The sequence below is a fragment of the Pteropus medius genome, unplaced genomic scaffold (assembly GCF_902729225.1).
Source record: "Pteropus medius unplaced genomic scaffold, Ma_sr-lr_union100, whole genome shotgun sequence".
NCBI lineage: Eukaryota > Metazoa > Chordata > Mammalia > Chiroptera > Pteropodidae > Pteropus > Pteropus medius.
Window position 1 is genome coordinate 31,144,080 of NW_024349800.1, and position 12,006 is coordinate 31,156,085.

General features: G+C 36.1%; 1 pseudogene; it reads right to left on the reverse strand.

The window, feature by feature from the left end:
- Positions 1 to 4,151: 4,151 nt before the first annotated feature.
- On the reverse strand, positions 4,152 to 4,270 carry LOC120622461 (uncharacterized; annotated as a pseudogene).
- Between the last annotated feature and the right edge of the window lie 7,736 nt (positions 4,271 to 12,006).

Below are 12,006 nucleotides of genomic sequence, written 5' to 3' on the forward strand. Positions count from 1 at the left end.
TTCAATTTACTTTTGTAAAGGAGAATACAATGCAGCCATTATAATTTTCATCTGGTAATTCAAACTGCAATGATTTTCTTAGAGGTAGAATCAAATAACTTTGGGAATAGTAGATGTTTGGCTCTCTGACAAGGGCTAGCTTGTTCACATCACTAACCACGATTAATTTCTATCAAGCTTACCAACTGGATTTGCTTCATTTTTATCTTGATTTATTTTTTTCTTATTGAGGATGTGACACTAATGAGTATAGACGAATGCAGTCTCCTAGGCTTCCCTTTCTGGAATGGGTTCTCCTGCTCCATGCTGGCAGCCATGGGCAAGTCAAATAGCTTTTTTAAGCCTATTTAGTTTGCTCACATAAGAAAATAGCATGTTTTTCACGTTGTTGTGAAAATTAAATGATCTCTGTAAAATAACATGCTATGTATAATCCTTACCATAAGAAAGTGCCCCAAATATATGACAGCTCTTAAGGTTAATAAAGGAGAAGAGAGGAATAGTGACATCTCATCTCATCAAAATCTCTTTCTGGGGTAGATTGTGCACTCTGAGGAAATACTGAGGACATCACAGCCTCTACTGGTCTGTACATCCCAGACAAGACCAAGTGGTGTGGGTGTCCCTCCATGCCTGCACCTTGAAGCAAGCTGTTGATCAGATCAGGAATCTTGGTTGCAGTGGGATCTGCCAGTAGGTTCCTGTTCTTAGGCTGCATCAGGGAAAAGGAATAACCTCCAGTAGATTCAAATCATATCGAATTATTCTAACAGATACTTTATATCATTGTCTTTCTTCCTAGAGCAGAATGGCAAGAAAATGCACTATTTTGAACAATCTTGGAGTAAGCATGCCAAACCTCTTGACCAATATCAAACACATATGATTCTATATCTTGAAAAGCCCACTAAATGGGCTTCATGAACTTGTTTTTACTGGAGGGCTATAGGTACCCTTGACGTCCAGAAACAATCAATATCCCCTAAGAAGCCCTTCTGAAAAGAGCTCAAGAAGCAGGAGAGATGGGTCACCAGAGGCTTCCTGAATTGAAATGGGAGAAAACAGGGTAGAATGAAAAGCACTAAGCCAGGCCCAGTTTAACTACTACTAATCTGCATGATCTTGACCAGTCACAAGGGCTCTGAGCTTACCTGTGACATGAGAGGACTGGGCTAGATCAGCATTTTTCAAGGTATGTTTCATAGAACATCAGCCCAAAATAAGCCGGAAAAAGGGGGGTTCTGTGGTTAAATTAGTTTGGGAAATGCTGCATATCAAGTTTAGAAAAAGCTGTTTTAAAAATCTGCGTATATTAGGACACAGTTCTTAAAGCTGTTTGAGCTCGTTTCAATCAGTGTTTTTCTAACCTGTTGGACTACTGTATCTGTTTTTGCTCCTATGTACTGCAGTCAGTGCTCCTCATACCCACAGACCATTTCAGTGAGACATGGGTCATCTCTCAAGTATCGTGCAATCATGACTCCAAATCAGTCTCTGCTTTATGAGATCTCTGATTTAAACTAATTTCTAGACCAAAGAATAGGCCACTGAGACAGGTGCAGTCAAGTGCCCTGGCACTCATTTCTACCTGCCTGAAACCTGCTTGCGGAGAACAACTGGCTCTCTGCCTGAAGGCATTTTTTCAACTATGGGAGCAGACCCACAAACACAGGGCAAACCAGAAGTGGCAGAGTTAAGGTCTGGAATCAGCTCACGACAAATGACAGGAGGGGATTTGGTGTATAAATACTCCAGCTTTGTCACCCTTAGGTGAGATAACTTTGAGGCATGTTCTGCACTGTCCTCCCCACCCCCCAGAACTTCCCAGGGGAGTTAAACTCCAGTTGTCCTCAGTAGTAACTTTGTGGATGAAGAATATTATCTTATGTTTTATTTCACTCATCCCCTCCCTTAATGGTGCTTCCTGGAATCACTTCCCAAATGAACTGTTGTTCTAGAATCCTTGTCACAGTGTCTGCTACTGGGGAAGTCCAAACTAAGATAACCACCCTCCATGTTGAATAATGTCCCTAGATTATGACACTCCATCAATAAAGGTATGCAAAACAAGTCTTCAGTAGTTTGAAACTGCAAACTAAGTTCAAATTTCAGCGTCTACAAGCAACCGATACCATCAGCATCACACCCAGTAGAAGTCAGTAAGGAGAAAAAATCCTTTACAGATTTTAAACTATTAACTAATGGCACCCCAGAGAGCGTGCAACAGGGTTCATGGGACTGCACAGCTACATATTGGACATTTGCGCTTCTCCTGAATGTATACAGATACTGGAGGGAACATTACCAGAATGAATTAGAAGAGAAGTTATAGTTATATAGGACATTCTGATCAGAGCAGAAATTAAAAAGACTAGGAGGCAATGAAATAAATTTTCTATTTTTTAGTTTTGTTGATCTTTTCTATTGTGTCTTGTCTCATTTATTTCCACTCTGATCTTTATTATTTCTTTTCCTTTGCTATTTGGATTAATTTTCATTTTCTTGTTCCTTGAGATGCAAAGTTGTTATTTTGAGATCCAATTTCTTGACATATGCATTTATACCTATCAACTTTTTCTTCGCATCATGTAGTTATCAGTTACATTGTTTGTTTTCATTTAAGATTTTTCAAATTTCTCTTTTGACTTACTGGTTGTTCAGAAGTGTATTATTCAGTTTCAATATATTTGTAGATTTTCTAGATTTCCTCTTGTTGATTTATAGTTTTATACTGTTGTGGTTAGAAAAGATAGTTGGTATGATTTCAGTCGTCTTAAACTTGCTAAGACTTGTTTTGTGGCCTAACATATGATTTACCCTAGAGAAAGTTCCATGTGTACTTGAGGAGAATATATATTCTACTGCTGTTGGATTGAATGTTCTATATAGCTGTTAAGTCCATTGGGTCTAAAATATGGCTCAATTCTAGTGTTTCTTTATTGATTTTCTGTATGGATGATCTATCCATTGCTGAAAGTGGGGTATTAAACTCCCCTACTATTATTGTAATGTATGTATCTCCCTTCAGGTCTGTTAGTATTTGCTTAGTATATTTAGGTGCTCTGATGTTGAGTGCATATGTATTTATGATTGTTATATCTTCTTGATGCATCGACCCTTGTATCACTATATAATGACCTTTGTATCTTATTGCCATTTCTGGCCTGAAGGCTATTTTGTCCGATATAAGTATGGCTACCCCAAATTCTTTGCTTTCCACTTCATGGAATATAATCTACCATCCCTTCACTTTAAGCCTATGTGTGTCTTTAAATCTGAAATAAATCTTCTAGGCAGCATATAGTTTTGTTTTGTTTTGTTTTGTTTTAAATACATCTAGCTACTCTGTGCCTTTCATTGGTGAATTCAATCCATTTACATTTTGATATGTAAGGAGTTACTACTGCTATATTATTAATTGCTTTCTAGTTGTTTTGTATTTCTATTATTTTCCCTTCTGTTTCTGCCTACATTTGCGAATTGGTGATTTTCCACAGTGCTATGCTGTTTTATTTTTTTATGTTTGTGATTCTACGCTAGATTTTTGCTTTGTGGTTACCAGGAGGCTTACATTGAACATCTCAGAAATAAAACAGACCATTTTATGCTGATAGCAACTTATATTTGTTCCTCTATAGAGGCTCCACCCTTTTACTCTTTTATATTTTGATGTTACAATATCTTTTTGTTCTGCATATTTGCTAACAAGATATAGTAGCTATAGTTATTAGTTATTAAATGAAAAATGCAATCTTTTTCATTTCATTCATTGTGTTCCTCAGCTCATGAATCTTTTTTATTACTATATCTCTCTCTGTTGTTTTTCTTTTGTTCATGTATTGTTTTCCTTGTTTCATCAAATTTTCTTCGTGTTTTCTTGTAGCTCACTGAGGTTCTTTAAAATAGCTATTTTGAATTCTTTATTGTGTCAGTCAGATTTCCAAGCCTTTGAGATTGGTTACTGGAAGACTTTTAATACTTTGGTGTTATGTTACTTTTATTTTTTATGTTCCTGAAGTTTTACATTTCTGTCTTTACTTTTGTATTTTTATTTATTTTTTAAATAAATTTTTAGGTGAGACAACCCTTGGTTGACCTCACAAATTGCAAGGACCTTGTCAGCTTACAATCCCTTATTTTTTAAATTTTTACGCCTACAGCACTTGGTCCTCCTAGGTGGTCTCCCATCCAAGTACTAACCAGGCCCAACCCTGCTTAGCTTCCAAGATCAGATGGGATCGGGCTAGTTCAGCGTAACATGGCTGTAAATCTGTCCTCACTTTTGAAGTAGCACTCATCTGCTCCTGTCTTTACTCTCTTTGGAAAAGGAATACCTTCCATCAGCCCTCTAGGATTAGTGATTCTGAGGCTTTCTCAGACCTTCTATGGGTAAATTGTAATTTTATATCAGTATACTCTATGGCATGCTCATCACTGAATGTCTAATTACCTTCCATTACCACATATTGGACCCCTTTTACCCAATTTACCAATCCCTCAACAACCTTCTCCTCTGGTAACCACCATTCTGTTGTCTGTAACTGAGTTTGTTTTTGTTAGCTTGTTACTCTTTTGTTTTATATTCCACATGAGTGAAATAACATGGTTTTTGCCATTTTCCATCTGACTTATTTCACTTAGCGTAATACCCTCAAGATCCGTCCACGTTGCTGCAAATGGCACTATTTCATCTTTTTTTTAATGGCTAATATTCTATTGTATGTATATATCATATCTTCTTTATCAATGGACACTTAGGTTTTCCCATGTCTTGGCTATTGTAGATAATGCTGCAATAAACATAGGGTGGATATATATCTTTACAAATTAGTGTTTTTATTTTGGAGGAAGGGTGAACACACAGAAGAGGAATTGCTGGATCATATGGTAGTCCTATTAATTTTTTTAAGAACCTCCATACCGTTTTTCATACTGGCTGCACAAATTAACAATTCCACCAACAGTGTATGAGGGTTCCCTTTTCTCCAATCCCCTCCAACACTTGTTATTTCTTGTATTTTTGATAACAGCCATCCTAACATGTGTGAAGTGATATCTCATTGTAGTTTGATTTCCATTTCCCTAATAACTAGTGATATTGAACATATTTTTATGTGTCTGTTGGCCTTTTGTACGTCTTTTTTTTAAAAAAATGTCTACTCATCTTCTGCGCATTTTTAAATTGTTGTTGTTGAGCTGTATGTGTTTTTTAATATATTTTGGATATTAACCCCTTAAAAGTATCAGTTGCATATATCTTTTCCCAATCGGCCGCCTCTTTATTTTGTTGATGGTTCTTTTGCTGTGTAGAAAGTTTTTAGTTTGATGTAGTACCATTAATTTATTTTTGATTTTGTTTTCCTTATTTGTGTATCAAATTCACAAAAACATCTCTGAGACCAATGTCTAGAAGCCTAGTGCTTATCTTTTCTTCTATGTATTTTATTGTTTCAGATCTTACATTCAAGTCTTTATTCCATATTGTTAGTTTTTGTATATGATGTAAGACAGTGGTCTAGTTTCGTTATTTTGCATATGCCTGTCTAGTTTTTCCAACACCATTTATTTATTGAAGAGACTTTTTTTCCTCCATTAACATATTCTTGGCTTTTTTGTGGTTGTAAATCAATTTCCCCGTATATGCGTGGATTTATTTGTGGGTTCTTGATTCTGTTCCATTGGTCTCTGTGTCTTTTTTGTTTTGTTTTGTTTTTTGCTTCTTCAATACACCATACTGTTTTTATTAGTATAACTTTGTAGTATAGTTTGAAACTGTGGAGTGTGATCCCTCTGGCTTTTTTTTCCCCTTAGGATTGCTTTTGTCATTTAGGATCTTCTGTGATTCTACACAAATTTGAAGGTTTTTTGTTCTATTTCTGTAAAAAATGCCATGGGGATTTTGATAGAGATTTCATTGACTCTGTAGATGGCTTTAGGTAATATGATCATTTTAACAATGTTAATTCTTCCAGTCCATGAACACAGAAAGAATATCTTTCCATTTTCTTGGTGTCTTCTTCAATTTCTTTCAATAATGTCTTGTAATTACCATCGTATACTTTTTAAAGTTTATTCCTAGGTGTTTTATTCTTTTTGGTGTAATTGTAAGAAGGAATTTTTTTCATTTCTCTTTCTGATAGTTTGTTATTAGCATATAGAAAGGCAAAAGATTTTTGTATATTAATTTTTTTCTGTGACTTTCTGTGTTTATTTCTAATAGTTTGTGGTAAAGTCTTTAGGGTCTTCTGTATATAAAATCATGTCATCCACAAATAGTGACAGTTGTACTTTTCCCTTTCCAATTTGGATGCTTTTTATTTTTCTTGCCTGATTACTCTGGCTAGGACTTTGAGAACTATGTTAAATAACAACAGTGAAACGACATCCTTGTCTTGTTCCTGATCATAGAGGAAAAACTGTCAGTTTTCCACCATTGAGTATAATGCTAGCTGGGGCTCTGTCACATATGACCTTTATTATGTTGAGGTTCTTTCCACCTATACCAATTTTATTAAGTTTTTATCATGAATGAATGTTGTATCTTGTCAAATACTTTTTATGCATCTATTGAGATGATCATATAATTTTTATCTTTTATTTTGTTAATGTGGATATAGCGTGTTGATTTATTTGCAGACGTTGAACCATCTTTGCATCCCTGGAATGAACACCACTTGATTGTGGTGTATGATCTTTTTAATGTATTATTGTATTCAATTTGCTATAATTTGTTGAAGATTTTTGTATCTACGTTCATCAGAGATCTTGGGCTATAATTTTGGTTTTTTTTGTGTGTGAATATTCTTGACTAGTTCTGATATCATGGTAATGTTGGCCTCATAAAATGAGTTAGGAAGCACTCCCTCCTCTTCAAGTTTTGGGAAGAGTTTGAGAAGAATAGATATTACATTTCTTTGAATGTCTGATATAATTCACCAGTGAAGCCATTTGGTCTTGGACTTTTGTTTTTGGGGAAGTTTTCGATTACTGTTTTAATTTCCTTACTAGTGATCAGTCTATTCAGGTTTTCTATGTCTTCATGATTCAGTCTAGGAAGGTTTGCTTCTAAGAATTTGTCCATTTCTTCTAGGTTGTCTAATTTGGTGACATATATTATTTAATATTCTTGTATACTACTTTGTATTTCTGAGGTGTCTGTTATAATTTCTCTTTCCCTTATAATTTTATTTGAGTCTTCTCTCTTCTTTCCTTAGTGAGTCTAGCTAGAGGTTTGTCAATTTTATCTTTTTAAAGAACCAGCTGTTTTATTAATTTTTCCTATTGTCTTTTTATTCTCTATTTCATTTATTTCTGCTCTGATTTTTATTGTTCCCATTCTTCTGACTGGGGCTTCATTTGTTCTTTTTCTAGTTTTTTAAGGTGTAATATTTGAGATTTTTCTTGTTTCTTGATACAGGTCTGTATTGCAATAAATTTTCCTTTTAGTACTAATTTTGCTGCACTCTATGGATTTTTGTATGTTGCACTTTCATTTTTAATTTATCTCTATGTATCCTTTGATTGTCTTTTATTTTTTCTTTGATTCAATAGTTGTTCAGTTGCATGTTGTTTATACATATTTGTAACTTTTTTCAGTTTTCTTGTAGCCGATTTCTAGTATCATACCACTGTGGTTGGAAAAGATGCTTGGTATGATTTCAGTCTTCTTAAATATATTGAGACTTGTTTTGTATCCCAACATATGGTCTATCCTTGAGAATGTTCCATGTGTAGTTGAGACGAATATAAAAATTGTTGTTTGGGGAAGGGACATTCTATAAATATAATTTAAGTCCATTTGATATAATGTGTCATTTAAGGTTGATTTTTTTTGTTGTCTTTCTGTGTGGATGATCTATCCATTTATGTACTAGTAGTATTAGAGTCCTCTATTATTATTGTGTTAGCATCGGTTTTTCCCTTGAGGTATGTTAATAATTGCTTTATATACGTTAGAGCTTCTAGTTTGGGTTTATATATATTAATAAACATATTTTCTTGGTTTGTCTCATTATAAAATGTCCACTTTTGTCTCTTGTTACTTTTTTTTGCCTTGAAATCTATTTTGTCTGATATAAGTATGGCTACACCGGCTTTTCTAGGGATACCATTTGCTTGGATTATCATCTTCCACCCTTCACTTTGAGCCTGTTTCTTTGGAACCGAGATGAGTTTCTTGAATGCATATAGTTAGGTCTTATTTTTTAATATGTCCAACAACCTTATGCCTTTCAGTTAGTAAGTTCAGTCCATTGCATTTAGAGTCTGATATATGTGGACTTACTACAGCCATTTTTTGTTTTTTGATTGCTCTGACTCCATTATTTCTTTTCTCTTGTATTTCTACATGCTATTTTAGTTTGATGGTTTTCAATTATGTTTTTCTGTTTCCTTTTTTTTTTAATGTTTCATGTCTCAGCTCTGGATTTGTTTTGCGGTTACCATCAGGTCTGTGGTAACGTCTTGAAGATAATGTAGTCCATTTGCTTTTGATCGCATCTTATCCTAATTTGCCTATACAAATTTAGTCTTTTACCTGCTCCTGGACTGTAAGATTTCTACTGAGAAATCTGATAATTTGATGGGGTTTCCTTTGCAGTTTACTGTATTTTCCTCCCTGCTGTCTTGAGAATTCTTTATCATCATTAACCTTTGACAACTTTAATACAATGTGTCGTGGGGAAAGTCTTTCTGCATTGATATAATTAGATGTACAGCTAGCTTCTTGGACTTGAATGACTAACTCCTTCCCTGGGTTTGGGAAGTGCTCATCAATTCTTTCTCTGAATAGGCTCTGTTTCTCTCTCTCTCTCTCTCTCTCTCTCTCTCGCTCTCGCTCTCGCTCTCGCTCTCATCTCCTTCTGGGATGCCCATTATCCTTATGTTGCTCTTTTTAATGGAGTCAGATGGTTCTTGTAGAATGCTTTAATTTTTTAAACTCTTGCTCCTCTCTCGTTCCACCTGAATCATTTCTAGATTTCTATTTCTGAGTTCACTAATTCTCTTTCATTTGGTCTATTCTTTTTCCAATCCTAAGGCATTCTTCATCTCATTTATTGAGTACTTCAGCTCCAGAATTTATTTGGTTTGCTTTTATAGTTTCAATCTCTGGTAAAGTGCTCCTTTTGCTTATTCATTTTATTCCTGAGCTCACTGAACTGCCTTTCTGAGTTTTCCTGTATTTCGTTGCATTTTTTCATTACTACAGTCTTGCATTCTTTGTCATTTAAATGTCTTATTGACTTTGAGACTGGTTTCTAGAGACTTGAATTTTCTTTCTGTGTTACTATGTTACCTGGTTGTTCATGGTTTTTAATGGATTGCTCCTCTGTCTGTAGACTCTTTTCTTATTTAGATACTATTTTGATTTTAACAATTTAGCTGGTTAATAATTACAGATCTTTCTTTTGTTTTCCAGTAGATGATGCTATAGCATAAGTTTTCCTTTTCTCTTCCCTGCACTACTTGAACCTCCAGGTTTGCAGTGTGTATATGTGGGGGGTTCACTATTTTTATGGAAAATGACTCCTGGTTGACCAGGGTGTTGGATGTCCCCACTGTGTCTGAGTCACCTCAGTCTTGACGCACCACTACTGTGGTAGGGGGATGTTTCCTACTGACATTATAGCTTAATATTTTCCAATGTCATGTTAACTTGGTTTCCTACAAAATTTACTAATTTTTTCCTTTCTTTTTTCATTCTATTGAGATATAATTGACATACAGCAGTGTAGACAGTTAAGGAGTATGGCATAATGACTCGACTTCGTATATTGTGAAATGATTACCATAATAAGTTTAAATTTTACTAATTTACTAAATACATTATCTGGCAGTTTGGTGAGTTCTATTTAAAACATAAGTTAAATTTACATAACTGAAATGGACTGTGAAATATTATTTGATGTCCTGGAATTTTAACACACACCATATCTAAGGGAGAGTTGATTTACAAGACACATTTTGCTCCTTTCATCTTTCTCCTCCTCCATCTAATAGTTTCCTCAAAGACATGTTAGACTGCAGGCTGAGTCTTTTCTGCAATGAGGTCACTCTCTGCAGAGGAGGAGACCAGAAAGTCCTCATAGAGGACATGGACTGGGACATAAGTCAGTAGCACTTCAAACTCCTCTAAGATGTGAGGCCTCTGACTACTAGTGGTAGGCTTCTTAGGAGGATGGGGTGAGGGAGCTATTCTGAACCTGGAGCTCTGCCATCCCTTGTCACTTCTCATGAAGACAATTCTGAAGGGCCGGCCTAGATGGTGGGGGTTGGAAGACACTGCAGGGCTGGACTGGGCTCAAGGTGAGGCGAGTTGGGTGGAGGCTTGGTGTCAATGCCTGACATTAGGGCAGGTGTCCTCATGGTCATTTGGTGTGCCTGTTTGTGTTCAAGTCCAGTTGTACAGGGGAGAGGATGGAGAATATGGAAAAGCCCTCAGATCAGGTCTCTGAGTGTTCTTCCCAAAGGATGGAAAGGACTTGAGCCTTGCTTTCTTTTGTAGGAAGTTGGGGTGGGGGAGGTTCTAGCAAGTCTGGATGGAGACCTAAGCAGATCTCTTCCCTGGCTGCCTGAGATTTGAGTCCTGCACTCATCTGTTTGACAGCCTCTGGGCTGCATTGAGTTCACTTCAGGTCACTTGGCTTGTGCCTTGTGGTTGAGGACATGGCCCAGACCAAGTGTCTTGGTGGCAGGCTGAGGAATATCATGAGAGAAGATTTTAGGCCTGTTGTTTGTCAGCTCAAAGATGATGCTTGAGGGTTGGCCCATGTGCTTGGGTGCAAGGTGTGAGGTAACAATGATATACATTTCCTGTCCTTTGTCTGGTCCATAATTAATATTGCAAGAAGCTCTGTTCAGATCTTTTGATGAGAGGCTGTGCAAGGCAGACGAGCCTCATAGCAGGTGTCTTGAGGGGTGGATGGTTTATGAAAACAAGGTCCTTGACAGTTTTTTTATTGACTAGACAAAAATTGGCTTGGAAGAATGCTGTGGAAGAGAAAAAATAGAAGTAACCAAATAAAAATACTTAAGAGCATATGAAATTAAATTTCACTGTAGAAGAAATACAAATGGTCATTTTACATATGAAGAGGCACCCAACTTCAATGGTGGTTATAGGAAAACAAATTATAATGCCAGTGTGATACTTTTTGTTTTTTCTATCATATTGGAAACTCGAAGGGCCTTTGTAGTGTCCAGTTACAATCAGTGGAAACAAGCCCTTTGATACACTCTTGCAGGGAGAATATATGGTTCATGTCCTTTGTAATGCAGTTGGCCTCTCTGTTGCTTCTGTGGGGATGTTTGACGTGATGGCCTTGATATCTGTTTCATGTCCTTGGGCCTCTGGTCGGTCTCTTTCATGCATTAATCTTTGGATTTCCTGAGGTACAAGAAAAAGCCAAAAAATATTATGTAGACCTCTGTAGAGACATAAGTCCCTCAAATGCCTATTTCTCCAAGTGGGGATGAGAAGGAATACTTAACTACTAAACAACACCCACAACCTTCTGCTCTTCTCCCCAGTTAATGCTCATTTCGTGCACGTGTATATACATTGTTTCATTTATATCTTCTATTTTCAGTCAAATATTTATTTCTGAAAAATTGTCATGTTGACATATGTATCTCTAGGTCACTGAATTTCACTGTTGTTTAAAACTTCTTCAGATAGACACACTGGTGAATATTTCCCTTGACTAGTGATACTGCTATACATTTTTGGGCACATCTTTTTGTTACAAACAGAATGTGAAGAATGAAGTTGCTGCACCGCCATTTTTGTACATGTTCATGTGATCATTTCGTCTGTCCTTCAAAATGATTCAATCCATTTCACTCTCTCTAACCTTGAAGGAGACTCCCCATTTCCCCATATCAACCCCATGCTGGGAGTGTCTGCATTTTTATGAATTGTATGTATGTGATATATTATTATTGATTTTATTTGCATTTCTTGGACTACTGATGATGCTGTTTTTATAGTATATTGTCCACCACTTG